This window comes from Saccopteryx leptura, chromosome 1 (assembly GCF_036850995.1).
Source record: "Saccopteryx leptura isolate mSacLep1 chromosome 1, mSacLep1_pri_phased_curated, whole genome shotgun sequence".
Lineage (NCBI taxonomy): Eukaryota > Metazoa > Chordata > Mammalia > Chiroptera > Emballonuridae > Saccopteryx > Saccopteryx leptura.
In genome coordinates, this window is record NC_089503.1 from 279,612,924 (window position 1) to 279,633,284 (window position 20,361).

The following is a 20,361-nucleotide window of genomic DNA, read 5'->3' on the forward strand; positions in this document are numbered from 1 at the left end:
ATGGAGATTCCTCAAAAAATTAAAAATCGAACTGCCTTTTGACCCAGCTATACCACTTTTAGAAATATACCCCAAGAACACCATAGCACTGTTTCAAAAGAAGAAATGCACCCCCATGTTTATGGCAGCATTGTTCACAATAGTGAAAATATGGCAACAGCCCAAGAGTCCGTCAGTGGACGAGTGGATTAAAAAGCTTTGGTACATATATACTATGGAATACTACTCAGCCATAGAAATGATGACATGGGATCATTTACAACAACATGGACGGCATTATACTGAGCAAAATAAGTAAATCAGAAAAAACTAAGACCTATATGATTCCATACATAGGTGGAACATAAAAATGAGACTCAGAGACATGGACAAGAGTGTGATGGTGTGGGCACAAAGAAAACCAGTTAGAAGGTGATGGAAGACAACTGGACTTTGGGTGATGGGAATGCAGCATGATCAAATGTCAGAGTAACCTAGGGATGTTTTCTCTGAACCTATTTACCCTGATTTATGAATGTCACCCCATTAAAATTAAATTAAAAATTTTTTTAAATGAAAAAGTATAAGCCTATCCATTTTAGCAACCTCCAGATACAGATCTATGAGACTTGGGTATGGAACATATTTATAAAAAATTAAATAATTAAATAATTAAATAAATAAATAAATAAATAAAGCTCTTCTTTCAAAATTGAATGAAAAATAAAAGCCAAAGAAATAGAATAAACAATTTAAATATTATTCAGAGTTTTCCATGTAAAACAAATTTGACAACAGTCATTCTTATTGTTCAATTAATTTCTTAGGTATTTTAGAAAGTACTAACTCTTGGCCCTGGCCAGGCTCAGTGGTAGAGCATCAGCCCAGCATGTGGACGTCCCAGTTTTGGTTCCCAGTCAGGGCACACAGAAGTGCCCATTTGCTTCTCCACCCCTCCCCCATCTCTCTCTTTCTTTCTTTCCCTCCTACAGCCATAGCTTTAATGGTCCATGCAAAGTTGGCCCAGTGCAGTGAGGACTGCTCCATGACCTTACCTCAGGTGCTAAAATAGCTTACTGCCAAGCAATGAGACAGTGGCCTAGATGGGCAGAGCATCTCCTGGTAGGGGGCTTGCCAGGTGGATCCCAGTCAGGGTGCATGCAGGAGTCTGCCTCTGCCTCTCGCCTCTCAATAAAAAAAAGTACTACTCTTGTCCAAATGTTAATAATTTTCCAATGTTACAACTGACAATAATTCTTTAATGAAGCAATACTTCACTAAATTCAAATAAATAACTATAGTGTAATATTTTTTTCCAATGTAACAAATTTCACACTAAGGTTTACATCTAGGCTCTACTATGTATGTGACTTTCAGAAATTTATTTCATTTCTCTGAACTTCAATTTCTAAGTAAAAGAGGGGTAATTATTTATATTACCCATCTCATAGCAATTTTATAATGGAGCAAATGAGAGAATGAACATAAAAGTGCTTTTTTATCTGATGTAATGGCTGTGAGTAGAAGAAATCTACATAAATTATTAAGTAATTTTTAAATGATTGACTATGCATTTGTTGTGAATTTAATATGAGGACCAGCACCAGAAATATAAATTCTAAGAGTACTTCTCTTCACATCCAATAAACATATTGTGCCTATAATGATGGAATAATAAAAGATAACTGTTTATAATGTATTACAAACTACTGCAAGAATACATATGGAAAATGTATCTGCAAAGATTAAAGTTTTTGAATACAAGAGGCACTGCTTTTGCTGAGGTTAGTAGAACAAATACTGGAACAATTTTGTTTTGGAATGTCAAATACATAGGAACTAGTCTGATAGGATGTAGCTAGGAGGAGAATTGTATAGGTACCAGAAATATGTCTTGATAAGGAAAACCCTGATGGTCTTTGGAAACTTTAAGCAGCCTGGTTTTGGGTGATATTTCAAAGGATCAGACGTTTGGATTATAATAAAAAAGCGTGTTTTTATTTGGCTGAAAAATGAACGAGACAACATTAAATCTCTTTTAGTTTTCAGAATCCCAATTCTGATTTGCAATAAGGCTTTAATTAAATCCTGTCAGAACTCACATTGAAAGATTTTTAAGAATATGGTTACTGCCTACCTGTGGTGGTGCAGTGGATAAAAGTGTCAACCTGGCATGCTGAGGTCGCGGGTTAGAAACCCTGGGCTTGCTTGGTCAAGGCAGGAATGGGACTTGATGCTTCTGGCTCCTCCCCCCTTTACCTATCTTTCTCTCTCTCTCCTCTCTGAAATGAATAAATAAAATTAAAAAAAAAGAATACGGTTCCTTTCTTTAAAATGAACAGAGCATTATTCCAATTAATGTGCACAGATGAGAAAGCCTGGGGGAGGGTTTGATCGATTGATGCTCCATTTTTTTATATGTTGGGCTTATTGAGGCATGCCCATTTCTCTCTTTAATTTACTAAATAATTTTAACTTTAAGAGAAATGGAGGAATTTTTAAATGGGGTTTTCCATAATGCTTTTTTAATGAAAGCATTTTTTAAAGTTTTTTTAAATTAAATTTAATGGGGTGTTATTGATCAGTAAGAGTGCATAGGTTTCAGGTAAACATTTCTATAGCATTTGAACTGTTGATTGTGTTGTGTGTCCATCACCCAGAGTCAAATCATTTCCCGTCACCTTGTATATGTTCTTCTTTACTCGTCCCCCCCACCCTGGTAACCACATCACTTTTATCTATGACCATGAGTCTCATTTTTATATCCCACCTATGTGTGAAATCATATAGTTCTTAGCTTTTTCTGTATTAGTATAATGTTCTCAATGTAAAAAAAAAAATGTTTTTCTTTCCCTCTGCCACCTTCTCCTACTCCCCACTCCACCCACAATAGTGTAGTGATCCTCCCACCCCACAATCACCACACTTTTGTCCATGTCCATGCACTTTTCTTTTTCTTTTCTTTTTTGTGCAACCCTTCCACCTCCATCAGCCAGAATGCCTCCCCAACTCCAAAAGCTGTCAGCCTGCTCTCTATCTAAGAGTCTGTCTCTATTTTGCTTGTTAGCTCATTTTATTCATCAGATTCCACATATGAATAAAGTCCTACGGTACTTGTCTTTCTCTGACTGGCTTATTTCACTTAGCATAATATTCTCCAGGTCCATCCATGCTGTTGCAAAAGGTAGATTTCCTTCTTTTTAAGGATGAGTAGTATACCATTGTGTAAATGTACCACAGCTTTTTTTTATCTGCTCATCTACTGATGGACACTTGTGCTACTTACAAATCTTGGCTATTGCAAATAACACTTCAATGAACATAGGAGTGTATATATTTTTTCAAATTAGTATTTTAGGTTTCTTTGGATATATTCCCAGAGTAGAATTGCTGGGTCATAAGGCATTTTCATTTTTTTTTTTTTTGTATTTTTCTGAAGTTAGGAGCAGGGAGACAGTCAGACAGACTCCCGCACATGCTCAACTGGGATCCACCCAGCATGCCCACCAGGGGGTGATGCTGGGCCTATCTGGGGCATTGCTCTGCTGCAACTGGAGCCTTTTTAGCGCCTGAGGTGGAGGCCATGAAGCCACCCTCACCGCCCGGGCCAACTTTGCTCCAATGAAGCCTTGGCTGCGGGAGGCAAAGAGAGAGAAAGGAGAGGGGAAAGGGTAGAGAAGCAGATGGTGCTTCTCCTGTGTGCCCTGGCCAGAAATCAAACCTAGGACTTCCACACGCCAGGCCGACACTACCACTGAGCCAACCAGCCAGGGTGGCAGTTTCATTCTTAATTTTTTGAGATAACTACATACTACTTTCCTCAGTGGCTACATCAATCTGCATTTCCATCAACACATAACACCAATTCTTTATAAAAATTTATTTAAGTCTTTAGTTTTTATTTGTAGACTCATATTCAATCCTTGAATAATTATATATTTGAATTTATTACTTGGTACTAATATGTATTTCATAATATATATACTGAATCTTATTTTCAGTTTCTGGAGAAGGGTGTACTGAGATGAGTCAGATTTAACCTTGTAAAAACACTATTTCCAAATGAGGTCACATTCTAAGGTACTGTGGGTTAGGATGTCAATGTAACTTTTTGGTAGGTGATATAATTCAACAAATAATATATGAGTCTTAGTTTTCTCAGATATCATATTGGGACTATAGACCACTTAATGGGACTCTCAATGATTTATAAATGAAGCAATTTTCATTTTCTCAAAATACAGAATATACTTAATGAGTGGCATTGATAACACCTGCTGAATGAAAGATCCTGATAAGAGCTGTCCTGCCTCCCACACTTTTTAGAAAAGCCTGAGTAGAATCAGTTGTGTATAGTGATTGACCATGAAATTCCTCTAATAGATCTGGTTTAGAGATTTAGGACTCCTAGTTCAGATGATCTTTAAAACCTTTCTAGCCATTCTGTTTATGATTCTGTAACAGTTTTCAGACCTCCATTCTTTTTATATACATGGAGTCAACAAAATAAGACAAACATGTCTGTCTTGCCCACGAATTTTTAACAGAAAAACCTAAGTAATCAGGAAATATGGTAGATCATTCTCATAACAAAGTGCTTCCAATATTCTTATTCTTATTAACACCTTTTCTAATGTTCTTCAATTTTTCTAAACTTGAGTCTATTCTCATCATACACTATGTTTGTTCTATAAATAGGCACTGCTCAGGACATACTCACTTTAACAAATCAAAAGTGTCAGCCAGCACATATTTGCTAAGGGCGACAATCTCTACTCAGCCTGTCTCTGCTGTGATGTGTGTTCTGGGAAGGTCACGTCTCCCTGCCTCAGTTTTCTCAGCTGCCAATTGGGGATATTAATAAAAATATTATCAGGTATGTATAGTGAGCATATTTTACTTAGCAATAAGTTTTTACTATTATAGGGACAATAAGGGCTAGGAAGAGTAAATGCCCACGTCAAAGGTTTTGAACATTATAAATATCATCAAGGGTACAAAGAGTCTCTAATAAAGGGAGCTAGATATCCCTAGTAGTAGCAGCAGCTTTCATACACCTTAGCTAGCCAATAGATGTAGCTTGTCTGCACCTGTGCCTGTAATTCAAAGTGTCATCATTCCTCCTGGGGCAATGGGGCAAGTGCCACCTTCAGAAAATTTCACTACATATATTATTTAACACCAGTGTGCTAGTTCAGATCCCAAAACATGACCATGTTCTTCATCATACTAGTAGCTGGGGTTTGAGAAAGAGGATGAAATGAAAGCAAAGCTCCAGTGAAAAGACTAAGGAACAGCAGATCAGATGGAAATCAATTCGACAACTTCCTCACTTGTAAATTATTCCCAAACTAACATTTTAGCAATTGAGAGTTACTACTTGCAATTAAAAAGAATAACAATGACCCAAAACACCCTATTCAAGTTGCCCGGGCATTCCAAAATCCATGTACTCTTTGATCATCATTGTTAATCCTGCTCAGAAAGCATTGGTCCATTGTTACAAATTCCCTCACTTTCCATTAGAGCCTGGGCCTCAGAGAATCCAGCACTTCCAGCTACGAAGGCAGAGCCTGAGAATGTTCTGCAGGTTTCACTGTTCTTTTTCTTTTTAAAGTTACACAGACACACATAAAATGTCTGCTTCTACATTTTAGCCACCTCAACACATGAAATGATGGGGTTTAAAGAGTAAAATAACAATATAATGGGGAAAAAAAGTCTTGCCCCTGGCATCAGGTATTATAAACATCAAGGAGTGCCAGTGTAAACCTTTATTCAAAAGACTGGGTTCTTTGTCAAGCAATGCCTTTCTTCCAAAACATCCTTGCTGCCATATGTCTGCACTCAGCCAGCTGCAGATCTAATAAGAAAGTTCTTATTCATGTTGTATAATGTTTTACAGGTTTGCCACAGGGGTCACTTGCTGTGAGTTCTTTACGTCAGAGTCAGAGCTCTAACAAACAGAGAGCAGAAAGATGCCAAGAAATGTAGGATGGGAGGGGGAGGAGAGAGTAGAAAGAAAGGAAACCACATCAAGCTCATGGCCTTTCTACTTATCTTGTACTCATTTAATGCCAGAAGCAGTATTTTTATTATTAGGGAATAAAAAGAGAGGAAAGGGGGCAACTACTAGGTTGTACAAACACTATCATCAAATATAAGATTAGAACTGTTTAACTCTCTACTTATTTAGAAAGAGGAGATGCAGTCATCCTTTCAGACTGCAGGTAGCTAGTTATTTAATTATGCTTCTGCTGTTATATTCATTATGTTTAAAAATACGGACAAAAAAAATGTTTCCTAAGAGTTCTAAAATGTAAAGGTCTTATTAAGTCCATACTTTATTTCACTGATGGACTTGGATAGATTAACATTACAAACACTATTTTATCAATATAAATGATATAAAATGAGATGTAACAAGTAAAAGAAATAAAATCAGTTAAGACTGGCACCAAATGTTTTTAAAAAGTAAATGGATAATAAATATCATTCACTGACTCTTCACTGCCCCACGTACCACATGTCTCATTTTGAACTTACTAAGCAGATTATTCCTGAAACATAGATCTCTGCTACCAGATGCCGAGAGGTTTAGAAGGCACATTTCCTTGCTTGTACTACTATTGTTTTCTATGTTGACTTGCCTTAATTAAAGCACCGTTTTTCTTTAGCAAATTTGATAGAAAAGCATGTTGTTCCGTGAGTTTTTACATCCTGGATATAGTTTAAAAACTTAATCATTGGTAAATGAGTTATTTTTCTTAAAGACAAAAAATGCAATCTCAATAAAAAGAAAATATTGCTAGGTCTTAAAATACAGAATCTAAAAGTCAACGAACAGGTACCTATAGAGTTGTTACTAAGAGTCCATTTGAGAATGATAAATATCATTAGGTTAAACATAATTTCATTGTGAAAAAATAGCGCCGACTACATAGAAGATAAGGCATTTTTACTTAGGTGCCCATTCCCTGTGTAAACCCAGTGAGGGCATGCAGCAGTAATCAGGTGTGATGTTAATGTCACAGTGGAGACCTCAGATGACAATCTCTGCACCAATTGAGAGAGAGAATAAAAAAAGTGGTGCTACAAGTTTTCAAACATTTTTTGGGTAAATTTATAATTGCATTTGAAGCCTCACCAATTTTGATATAAAGTCCTTCAGCAGGAAGGCATTTTCTTTTACTTGGAAAATACTATTATACTATATTTAATCCTTATTTATATATACTCAGGAAAAAAGCAAAAATCTCCAATTGGAAATTTTTTCTTTGACTCCCAATACTGATAAGACAATAATTTTTAGTAACTCATTTTCTTGCTTTACAATTTTCTTACTTTGCCAACTCTACCCTTGTCTTCCTTTCAATCACTGATTCCCTCATACTCTTAGAAGTGCTCTGTAGTAAACTCAGCAGAGGACCCAAGGCCTCAAAACACATAGTAAGAGCAAAGTCTATCAAAAAAAATTTTTTAATTAGTGAGAGGTGAGGAGGCAGACAGACTCTCGCATGTGCCCCAATCAGGATCTACCCAGCAAACCCGTAAAGGGCGATGATCTGCCCATCTGGGACTGCTGCTCCGTTGCTCAGCAATGGAGTCATTTTAGACCCTGAGGTGAGGCCATGGAGCCATCCTCAGTGCCCAGGGTCACCTTGGTGGAACCATTTGAGCCATGGCTGCAGGAGGAGGAGAGGGAGAAGGGGAGAGGGAGAGGGGGAGAGGGGGAGAGAGAGAGAGAGAGAGAGAGAGAGAGAGAGAAACAAGGGCAGATGGACAAGGGCAGATGGGGAGGGGTGGAGAAGCAGATGGTCGCTTCTCCTGTGTGCTCTGACCAGGAATCGAACCTAGGACTTCTACATGCTGGGCTGATGTGCTACCACTGAGACAACCATCCAGAGCCAAAGTCTGTCAAATTTTAATATCAACCTTCACTGTATCAAATGTAATCAGTCAGCTATAACATTACATAACATAATAGCAAAATTCCACTAAGACTAAATGTTATATGGCCAGTGACTGTTGTTAAATTTTGAAATAGTAACTCTGACATTAAAGATTCTTTGCTGCCCTGGCCGGTTGGCTCAGCGGTAGAGCGTCGGCCTAGCGTGCGGAGGACCCGGGTTCGATTCCCGGCCAGGGCACATAGGAGAAGCGCCCATTTGCTTCTCCACCCCTCCGCCGCGCTTTCCTCTCTGTCTCTCTCTTCCCCTCCCGCAGCCAAGGCTCCATTGGAGCAAAGATGGCCCGGGCGCTGGGCATGGCTCTGTGGCCTCTGCCTCAGGCGCTAGAGTGGCTCTGGTCGCAATATGGCGACGCCCAGGATGGGCAGAGCATCGCCCCCTGGGGGGCAGAGCACCGCCCCTGGTGGGTGCGCCGGGTGGATCCCGGTCGGGCGCATGCGGGAGTCTGTCTGACTGTCTCTCCCTGTTTCCAGCTTCAGAAAAATGAAAAAGAAAAAAAAAAAAAAAAAAAAAAAAAGATTCTTTGCTGAAAAAATTTTCCATGTTGTTTCAATGGAAGCATCTAAAGTATTTTGAATGTACATAGTGATAAAGTGAAACAGATGATAGCAAAAAAAAAAAAAAAAAAAAAAGGCAAGAGAAATCAGGATGTTTCCACTTAGAAAGATTTGAAAAGGGAATGATAAAATTATTTTAAAATATTAAAACCAACTTTTAGTCCTTCAAATTCCATCTGGTTGGCAATATTAAAGTCTCTCAAATATAAAAGTCAACATAATGACAACAGTAAAAATTATGAACACTTAAATAATGGTTGCTAGATAGCACACTTTTCAAAGCATGCTATATAGGTGAACTCATTTCCCATGGGCTGTGAAGGCAAACCACCTGCTGGAAAGGCAAGAAGCTCTGCCCGTGCAAATCAAAAGGGACAGTACGGCCCAAGGCCACTCAAAAACGAAAAGTGGTAAACCCAATGGAGGTGTTAAACTTGGGAATGGGGAAAGATGATGCCACTTGAACATATAAATCTCAAAATAAATACAGCATTCATTACAATTTTTACTATCTCGCCCTGGCTGGCTTGCTCAGTGGTAGAGCATTGGACCAGCATGTGGAAGTCTCAGGTTTAATTCCCAGCCTGGGCACACAAGAAAAGCGCCCATCTGCTTCTCTACCCTTCCCCCTCTCTTTTCTCTCTCTCTCTTCCCCTCCTGCAGCCAAGGCTCCACTGGAGCAAAGATGGCCTGGGTGCTGAGGATTGCTCCATGGCCTCCACCTCAGGCGCTAGAATGGCTCCCGTTGCAATGAAGTAGTGCCCCACATGGGCCGAGCATCGCCCCCTGGTGGGCATGCTGGGTGAATCCCAGTCAGGTACATGCGGGAGTCTGTCTCTCCCCTGCTTCTCACTTCAGAAAAATACAATAATTTTTTTTTTTTTTTACTATCTCTGCCTACCCATCTTCTACCCTCAGCAATGTTGGTATAACCATCTCTAGGTGATCAGACCATTTTCTTCCTCTATGTACGTTCATTCACTAGTGATCTCATTCTGGCTCATTTCTGTAAATACCAGTTATACGATGATGACTCCCCAATTAATATGCCCAGCTCCAAACTTTTTCCCTGTAAGGCAGGCTCATATATAGCTTCGTAGGTGGCCAGTAGACTTTGAAACTTAACATTTTCCAAACCAAACATGTTATTCTTCTCCCCAAACCTGCTCTTCCGCCCCTGCCCATTTTGCAGTTTCCTCTCTCATTATGAGGGATTGCCATCCAACCATCAGTCACTTAGACTGACAACTTTAGATCATCCTGCATGTGTATACCACACTTCCGATTAATTCAACAGCAAATTGTAGAGTCTTTACTTTCTGAATACATCACAATTCCAACCACACCTCAACTGACTAAACTCTCTAACCTAGATTACTGCAAAGGCTAAGCCTCAGACATTTCACAGTTTTCTTCCTCACATCATTCAAGTAAAGTCTCAAAGAGCACCTCAAAGGCTACTCACCTGACCACACTGGGAAAAAGCGTACCCTTTTACACTCGATCTTCTTTGCTACTTTATTTTCCTCATAGCACTGTGCTCCTGGGTGTCCTTATTCATTTGTTATCTCTCTTTTGCAGTAATTCTCAAACCCTCCCAATCACCAGAAAGGCCTGTTAAAAGACAGATAAATAGACTTGACCATCATTTTCAGATTCAGTAGGTCTGAGTGGGGCCTAAAAATCTGCATTTATAGCAGTCCCCAGATAATGCTGGCATTTCTGTTCAAGTAATCACACTTTGAAAGCACTGCCTTACAAAGTATAAGCTCCTGGAGAGTGTAAGAGTGTAACCCACGAACTTTATAAAGCTTATTAAAACAAAACAAAAACAATGGAAACAAGACACATTCAAAGTGTGGGCCCATTCAGCCTTCCAAAAGAGACAGCTCTCAAAGCTGTACCTACCAGCTGACTTGAAGAATGAGATTAGGAATGAGGCCATGCCATTTCATGAAAGAGATCCCCACTGTACCCCCAGCACATAGGGAGCACCTGGTCTGGTCCTCCTTGATGATGCTCAGTAGCACTGGTTGAACAAATGAATGAATAATTTTGGAATAAACCTGCTTTAAAGTCGGTAGACATTTCCATAGGCATCAGATTCTAAATATAAATACTTTCTATCAAAACATTCCTAAGACAAAGTGTACAATAAATACACATGTACGTCTCTTTTTAAAAATGGGTTATTCATCAATAGAAATCCAGATATTACTAACCATTATTAAATGCATTGATAATCAAGATTGGGACACATATTCAATGCTCACTAACTGACAAGGGGTACTTGATTTACTGAAACTCACTTCTCCAAATGATTAGCTGAAGTGCCTGATTGCATTCCTAATATCTATGGTTTGCTAGACATTTTTTTTAAAAATTTCCCTATTATTCATGTTATTACTCCTCTTTTCTAACATAAATTCTTATGCAGCTTGGCTCTCAGTGATGGGTACAAATTTCAGAACTGTGCCTGCCCATTCCTCTCTGTCCAGCCAGTCTGTTTCTAGATAGCTGCAGGTTAGTCTGATGCTTATGAGCCCAAGAAAAGGAGAAAGGTCCTAGAGAGACAGCCTGGAGTTGGGCAAGGAATGTATTTGAAACAGAAGGAGAAGAAATACACCAAACAAAAAGGAGAGGAAAAACACTCTACTCCACTTGGAACAAAGCATGTTCTCATCTGCATGACAGGCAGCAGCCATGCTTTAGTCTGAGCTGTGGGTGGCATGAAAAATGCTCCATCAGGGAGACAGGGAAGGGGATGGACCATGAGTCAAGGTCTCCCTCAGTCTCAGATTATCAAACTTCCTTGTGGCATGGATCTCACATGGGTCACCAAGTACAAAACAGAAAACTCCTCACCAAGAAAACACAGACTAGAATTTCTTAGAACAACAGTTGGCTCTGATTTCTGCTTGCCTAATTCTGACCCTATTCCTCATTCTGCAATGGGGCTGAGAGCATATGGTGGATGTTTCTGGACACATGAAGCCAGGAAGTAGAAGACGGATCATAAAAGTTTGGGCAAATCCTAGAAATGATTTGGCAACTTGATCAGGTATCTGATGATTTGTTACTTTATGTTTTCATAAACATGCATTAAAACAAACCAATGATCAAAAATCACAATATAGCAAAAGCTTTCCATTTCATTGAAAATGAATGTAAAAAGCAATTAGAAGTATTTCTTAAAAATCCACGCCTCCTGGCTGACTATTCATAGTGAATTTTTACTCCTATGTTGGCTGACAGCCAGAACACAGGGGAGTAGAACTCTAACACTTCCCAGCAACTGTGCATTCAGGAAATAATAAAGCCAATTCGAACACAAGTTCAAGTCAAACAGTTACACAAATCTTCTGTTGATTTTAGCTCCTTCATTTCTTTAGAAACCATGATGTCATTCACTAGTCTAAAACTAAGCCATCCAAGGCTCCACACGACATACAGAAAAAATGCCAATACAGTTACCATGGCACTGATGGTTGTGAGCCCATGCCTCATGCTCTCATGCCTCTGCTCTACCTCTTTAGTCAATTCTCTTTGTATCCTTTGCTTCAGTGGCATTGTGCTACCTGACTTCTTCAAACATGCTGCATTGTTCATTACTGATACCAGTGACTTCTGGTGCAATGGCTTGGTGTTGAACAGACCTAGGTACAAAGCTTGGCCCTCTGAATAACAAAGATACCTTGGGCAAGTGCCTTAAACTCTGAGTCTTAGCTTTACTGTCACTAAAATGAGGAAAAGGACACTCATTTTTGGAGGAGCCCTGAGAGAACTAAAGTGAGATAATGTCTCTAAAGTTCTTGGTAAAGTTCCTGGACTACAGCAATCCTTATCTTCCTAACTCATTCCTCTGCCTGCTCCTGCTTGTCTTTCAAAACTTGCCTTCAAACACTTCTTCTTCGTGCAACCTCCTTAGCCCGTGTCTGCTCCAGGTTACCCTCAGCCAGACAAAAATCACATCTTCTCCCTTTGCTATTCAAAACTTTCTTGCAGCAACATATTTGCTGATTGATCTCCATGGGCAAGTGAAATAAAGAAAGGATAAACAAATGGGACTATACCAAACTAAAAAACTTTTGCACAGCTAAAGACAATATGAACAGAATAAAAAGACAAACCACACAATGGGAGAATATATTCGACAATACCTCTGATAAGGGGTTAATAACCAAAATTTATAAAGAACTTGTAAAATTCAACACCAGGAAGATAAACAATCCAATCAAAAAATTGACTAAAGAAATGAATAGACTCTTCTCCAAAGACGACATAAATATGGCCAATAGGCAGATGAAAAAATGCTCAACATCGGATGGCAGCGGAGTAGGCAGACGCATAGACTCCCAGCTCACACCACTAAACTGTATTACAAACTAATTTATGAACAATCAGCATGAAAAACCAAATCTAGACTACAAGAACAGCTCTCAAAAACCAAAGAGCAAAGTAGAAGCCACAACAAACCTGGTAGGGACTGACTGAATCTCCCCTGCTTGCAGGAACAAGGAGAGCCCAGAAGGGCTCTCATTCCAAGGAAAAGAGCAGAAGATACTGCTCACAGCAGTACTGCTCACTTACCTGGCGACCAGGGAACGAGGTGTGTTGAAAGGGTTGGCTTGTCTTCCAAAAAGAAAGAGGAGAGAGAGAGACAGTTTGTGAGGGGCAGATGAATGCAGGGAACAACCTGAGAAGCTGACTCATCCAGTGCTGGAGATGGCCATAGCTGGGGGAGGGGCTGATCCTTCCACAAAACAAAACACTGAATGCTTCTGGGTCACAGATCTCCAGACATCTCTCCAGCTCCAATCAGTGGGACAAGACACAGCTAAAAACAAAAAATGGGGAGGAGGGGCAGTAACTCAGGTCTCCATGGAGATCTGAGATACACCTCCCCCTACTGAAGCTGAGAAAACACCCTGCCCCCAGAGAGAGTAACTTGAAGAACAGGCCTTCAGAGTCTCAGGTTACAGCTACCGCATTCCTGGATACAGTTCTAATAATCCCCCTGCTGAGATCAGCAAACAAGACAATCGCCTGTTAAGAAAACAAACAAATCAAGACTTCAAAGTGGCCCAAATTCGAAAGTGGATTACAAATAGTAGCTGATGCCAACCCAAGAAGACCTAGAAATAACACAAATGAAAACAGGAGGCAGACAACACCAAGCCTGGACTCAACCAGCTCTACAAACAAAACACCCAAACACAGAGACATAATGAGAAGACAGAGAAGTGCAATCCAAATGAAGACACGAGAGAAACATCCAGAAAATGAACTGAGTGATATGGAAATAACCAAACTTCCAGATGCAGAGTTCAAAATAATAATTGTAAGAATGCTTAGGGATCTTAGAACAACAATGAATGCTCATTACGAACACCTAAATAAAGAAATAGCAAGTATAAAAAAGGATGTTGAAATATTAAAAAAGAATCAATTGGAGATGACAAATACAATATCAGAAATGAAGACCACAACGGAAGGAATTAAAAATAGGATGGATGGAGCTGAGGATCAAATCAGTGAGTTGGAGGACAAGTGGAATGAAGGCATGAAAGCAAAGAAAAAAGAAGAGAGACTCAAAAAGTCTGAGGAAACTCTTAAGAGAGCTCTGTGACAACATGAAGAGAAATAACATCAATAACATAGGGTTTCTTGAAGAAGAAGAGAAAGAACAAGGGATAGAGACTTTGTTCAATCATATCATAGCTGAAAACTTCCCTAAATTAATGCAGGAGAAACTCTCACAAGTTCAAGAAGCACAGAGAACTCCATTAAAGAGAAACCCAAAGAAACCTACACCAAGACACATCATAATTAAAATACCAAAGCTGGAGAGAGACAAGATGGCACTGGAGTAGGTGGACGTACCAACATCTACCTCCCAGAACCAAAGTGGATTAAAAACTAATTTTAAGAACTATCATCTGGAAAAACCAACTTTGGACTAAACTAAGAAGACTCTTCAACCAAGGAACACTGAAGAAGCCACACTGATACTGGTAGGAAAAGGAGAAACGCGGAGAGGGCTGCCCAGCTCCCTGGAGTGAACTGCAGCAGGGAGAGACTCGCGTGGTGGGAAGTGAGTTTAGCAGAGGGGAAAGGGTCCTGACCCCAGGAACAAAGTCCCAGCCTGCAGCCCCAGAGCCCAGAAGAGGCATAAGAACAGTATTTAGCTGGAAACAAGTCAGGATACTGTTTGTGAGAAAGAGTCTGATTTCTCAGACCCAGGATCCTTCTTAAAGGGACCACGCAGAACATCTCTCTCACAACCACTCACCTGGGGCTCCTGGGGACGAGGAGAGAGGAGAGGACCAGAGTAACAGGAAGAGAGTGTAATCTAGGAGGCACAGGGAGAAACATTTTGGGAGATAGCCACCCTAACCCCTGGAACGAGTAACTCCCCAAAGCTGAAGTGAATATTTCCCCCCAGAAACAGCAATACCAGCAAAGGGAAGCAGGAGAGCAGCCAAACAAGCTCCCCTGCGGCACTCAGAGCAGAGTCGCATAGAAGGAGGAAGCTTTTGGGTCTACAGTAGTGAGTCTTAGGGTCCAAGCTGCAACGCCTCCACCCACGTGGCTGAGGGCACACCAGAGGACGGGTGGCAGCGGGAGACAAAAGCGTGGTTCTAGCCCTGGCCGGTTGGCTCACTGGTAGAGCGTCAGGCTGGCATGCAGAAGTCCCGGGTTCAATTCCCGGCCAGGGCACACAGGAGAAGCGCCTATCTGCTTCTCCACCCCTCCCCCTCTCCTTCCTCTCTGTCTCTCTCTTCCCCTCCCACAGCGAGGCTCCACTGGAGCAAAGATGTCCCGGGCACTGGGGATAGCTCCTTGGCCTCTGCCCCAGGCACTGGAGTGGCTCTGGTCACAACAGAGCGATGCCCCGGAGGGGCAGAGCATCGCCCCCTGGTGGGCAGAGTGTCGCCCCCCTGGTGGGCGTGCTGGGTGGATCCCGGTCGGGCGCAGACGGGAGTCTGTCTGACTCTCTCTCCCCATTTCCATCTTCATAAAAAAATACCAAAAAAAAAAAAAAAAGCACAGTTCTGCTGGCAGGGGCGGAAGCCAGCTGGCCACCACTGGGCTCAGGTGTGAGCTCAATCTTGCCTGGCTGGAGAGAAGGGGGCGTGTAAAAGTGGTCAAGCTCAGCTGCTGGTAGCCTGTAATTCAGCCTGCAGGAGAAGGGTGGGAACCCTGGAAAGGGTGGAGACCAGTTCCTGAGCAAGGGCAGAGGAGCACAGCCTTGCCCCGCCCATGCAACCCAGGCTTGTGGTCTGACTTGGTAGCCGGCTCCTCCCGCAGGGGTGGAGCCAAAAGCCCAGAAGAGGCAGAGGTCCACTACAGAGCTGAGCTTGGGCACGCAGCCCTGCCTGGCGGTAGAGCCAAGGCTAGCAGCTGTTCCTCGAGTGGAATCCTCCTGCAAGGGCAGGGCGAAAGCCCGAAAACAGGTGGAGACCCGCAGCTGAGCAAAGGTGCTCGCCAGTGCCCTCAGGACCGAGCATAACGTCACACACGGGGGCGGGTCAAAGGCCAAGGCCACCAACGCTTGTGCACCCGAACGTGTGATTACAGCCACTCCCATGAAGAGAAAATGTGGAGGCAGAGAAATACAACACAAATAAACCAAGAGAAATCCCCCGGAAAGGACCTAAGTGAATCAGATCTAACCAAATTACCAGATGCAGAGTTTAAAATAACAATTGTTAGGATGCTCAAAGATATTAGAACAACCATAGATGGCCATTACGAAAACCTAAATAAAGAGATAACAAATATAAAAAAGGACATTGAAATAATAAAAAAGAATCAGTCAGAAATGACAAATACAATATCTGAAATAAAGAATACAATGGAAGGAATTAAAAGCAGGATGGATGAAGCAGAGAATCGAATCAGCGAGTTAGAGGACATGATAAATAAAGGCACAGAAGCAGAGCAGAAAAAAGAAAAGAGACTCAAAAAGTCTGAGGACACTAAGAGAGCTCTGTGACAACATGGAGAAATAACATCCGCATCATAATGGTTCCTGAAGAAGAAGAGAAAGAACAAGGGATAGAGACTCTGTTCAAACATATCATAGTGGAAAACTTCTCCCAATTAAGGCAGGAAAACATTTCACATGTTCAGGACGCACAGAGAACTCCATTAAGGAGAAACCCAAAGAAACCAACACCAAGACACATCATAATTAAAATACCAAAGCTAAATGATAAAGAGAAAATATTAAAAGCTGCTAGAGAAAAAAAGACTATCACCTACAAAGGAGTCCCCATAAGGATGACTTCTGACTTCTCAACAGAAACACTTGAGGCCAGAAGGGAATGGCAAGAAATATTCAAAGTAATTCAGAACAAGAACCTACAACCAAGACTACTTTATCCAGCAAGGCTATCATTTAAAATTGAAGGAGAAATAAAAAGCTTTACAGACAAAAAAAAACCTCAAGGAATTCACTGCAACCAAACCAAGGCTGCAAGAAATACTAAGGAACCTGTTGTAAACAGATCAAAGGAAAAAAAGAATATAGCAAAAGAGGAATACAGTTTTAGAGAAAAAAAATGGCACTAAACAATTACATATCAGTAATAACCTTAAATGTTAATGGATTAAATGATCCGATCAAGAGACATAGAGTAGCTGCGTGGATAAGAAAACAGGACCCATACATATGCTGTCTACAAGAGACACACCTTAAATCAAAAGATGCACACAGACTGAAGATAAAAGGATGGAAAAAAATATTTCACGCATATGGAAATGAAAAAAAAGCTGGGGTAGCAATACTTATATCGGACAAAATGGACTTTAAAACAAAGACCATAGTTAGAGATAAAGAAGGTCACTACATAATAATAAAGGGAGCAATCCAAAAGGAAGATATAACCATTATAAATATCTACGCACCTAATATAGGAGCACCTAAATATATAAAGCAGACTTTGATGGACTTAAAGGGCGAGATCAACACAATACTATTATAGTAGGGGATTTCAATACCCCATTAACATCATTAGATAGATCCTCAAGAAAGAAAATTAACAAAGAAACAGCAGACTTAAAGGACATATTAGATCAACTCGATTTAATAGATATCTTCAGAACCTTTCACCCTAAAACAGCAGAATATACATTCTTTTCAAGTGCTCATGGTACATTCTCTAGAATAGACCACATGTTAGGGCACAAAAGTGGTCTCAACAAATTTAAGAAGATTGAAATCATATCGAGCACTTTCTCTGATCACAATGGCATTAAACTAGAAATCAACCACAATAGAAAAATTGAAAAACATTCAAACACTTGGAAACTAAATAGCATGTTATTAAATAACGAATGGGTTAACATTGAGATCAGAGAAGAAATTTAAAAATTCCTAGAAACAAACAATAATGAGCATACATCAACTCAAAATTTATGGGACACAGCAAAAGCAGTCCTGAGAGGGAAGTTTATAGCATTACAGGCATATCTCAAGAAGCTAGAAAAAGCTCAAATAAACAACTTATCCCTGCATCTAAAAGAATTAGAAAAAGAACAGCAAGTAAAGCCCAAATGTAGTAGAAGGAAGGAAACAATAAAGGTCAGAGCAGAAATAAATGACATAGAGGCTAAAGAAACAATACAGAGGATCAATGAAACCTGGAGCTGGTTCTTTGAAAAGGTAAACAATATCGATGAAACTTTAACCAGACTCACCAAGAAAAAAAGAGGACTCAAATAAATAAAATTAGAAACGAGAGTGGAGAAATAACAACTGAAACAACAGAAATCCAAAATATTGTAAGAAAATACTATGAAGAACTGTATGCCAAGGAACTAGACAATCTAAATGAAATAGACAAATTCCTTGAATCATATAATCTTCCAAAAATCAATCTGGAAGAATCAGAAAACCTAAACAGACCAATTACAACAAATGAGATTGAAACAGCTATCAAAAAACTCCCAAAAAAGAAAAGTCCTGGGCCTGATGGCTTCACAAGTGAATTCTACCAAATATTCAAAGAAGAACTAACTCCTATCCTTCTCAAGCTATTTCAAAAAATTCAAGAGGAAGGAAGACTTCCAAACTTCTTTTATGAGGCGAGCATAATTCTGATTCCAAAACCAGGCAAAGACAACACAAAAAAAGAAAATTATAGGCCAATATCCCTGATGAACTTAAGATACAAAAATCCTCAACAAAATATTAGCAAACCGGATCCAGCAATATATGAAAAAATTCATACACCATGATGAAGTGGGATTTATTCTTGGTAGGCGAGGCTGGTACAATATTCGCAAATCAATCATGTGATTCATCACATAAACAAAAGAAAGGAGAAAAACCACAGGATAATTTCAATAGATGCAGAAAAAGCATTTGATAAAATCCAGCACCCATTCATGATCAAAACTCTCAACAAAGTGGAAATCTAGGGAACATACCTAATATGATAAAAGCCATCTATGACAAACCCACAGCCAACATCATACTCAATGGGCAATAATTAAAACCAATCTCTTTAAGATCAGGAACAAGGCAGGGGTGCCCCTTCACCACTCTTATTCAACATAGTCCTGGAAGTCCTAGCCACAGCAATCAGACAAGAAGAAGAAATAAAAAGCATTCGAGTTGGAAAAAAGAAGTAAAACTATCATTATTTGCAGATGATATGATATTTTATATAGAAAACCCTAAAGTCTTATTCAAAAAAACTACTGGACCTGATAAATGAATTCAGCAAAGTGGCAGGATATAAAATTAATACTCAGAAATCAGAGGCATTTTTATACACCAACAATGAACAGTCAGAAAGAGAAATAAAGAAACAATCCCCTTCATGATTACAACCAAAAAAAATAAAGTACCTAGGAGTAAATTTAACCAAGGAGACTAAAGACTTATACTTGGAAAAGTATAAAACATTGATAAAAGAAATCAAGAAAGATACAAACAAGTGTAAGCATATACTGTGCTCATGGTTAGGAAGAATAAACATCATTAAAATGTCTGTATTACCCAAAGCAATTTATAAATTCAATGCAATACAAATTAAAATACCAATGACATAATTCAAAAATATTAAACACATATTCCAAAAATTTATATGGAACCAAAAGAGAAAACAAATAGCCTCAGCAATCTTGAAAAGGAAAAATAAAGTAGGAGATATCACACTTCCTAATATCAAGTTATACTACAAGGCCATTGTACTCAAAACAGCCTGGTACTGGCATAAGAACAGGCATATAGATCAATGGAACATAACCCAGAACCCAGAAATAAACCCACAGCTCTATGGACAACTGATATTTGACAAAGGAGGTAAGGGCATGCAATGGAGTAAAGACAACCTCTTTAATAAATGGTGTTGGGAAAATTGGACATCTACCTGCAAAAAAATGAAACTAGACCACCAACTTACACTATTCACATAAATAAACTCAAAATGGATAAAAGATTTAAATGTAAGCTGTAAAACCATAAGCATCTTAGAAGAAAACATAGGCAGTAATCTCTCCAACATCTCTCGCAGTGATATATTTGCTGATTTAACTCCACGGGCAAGTGTAATAAAAGACAGGATAAACAAATGGAACTATATCAAACTAAAAAGCTTTTGCACAGCCAAAGACAACAAGAACAGAATAAAAAGAAAAACAACACAATGTGAGAACATATTTGACAATACGTCTGATAAGGGGTTAATAACCAAAATTTATAAAGAACTTGTAAATCTCAACACCAGGAAGACAAAAAATCCAATCAAACAATGAGAAAAATAAATGAATAGACACTTCTCCAAAGAGGACATACAGATGGCCAATAGGCATATGAAAAAGTGCTCAACATCACTAATGAT

General features: G+C 39.6%; 1 protein-coding gene across 2 annotated transcripts in view; it reads right to left on the reverse strand.

The window, feature by feature from the left end:
• PDE3A (phosphodiesterase 3A) overlaps window positions 1-20,361 on the reverse strand; it is a 326,334-nt gene that overhangs the window by 155,626 nt on the left and 150,347 nt on the right. Inside the window, exon 1 of one of the 2 annotated variants that reach the window (XM_066354801.1) lies at window positions 9,972-9,993. The exons of the other annotated variant lie outside the window; for it this stretch is intronic. The gene's annotated coding sequence lies outside the window, so the exon portion shown is untranslated. Of the gene's footprint in view, window positions 1-9,971; window positions 9,994-20,361 lie in introns of those variants that run through there. 2 annotated transcript variants of the gene reach the window in all.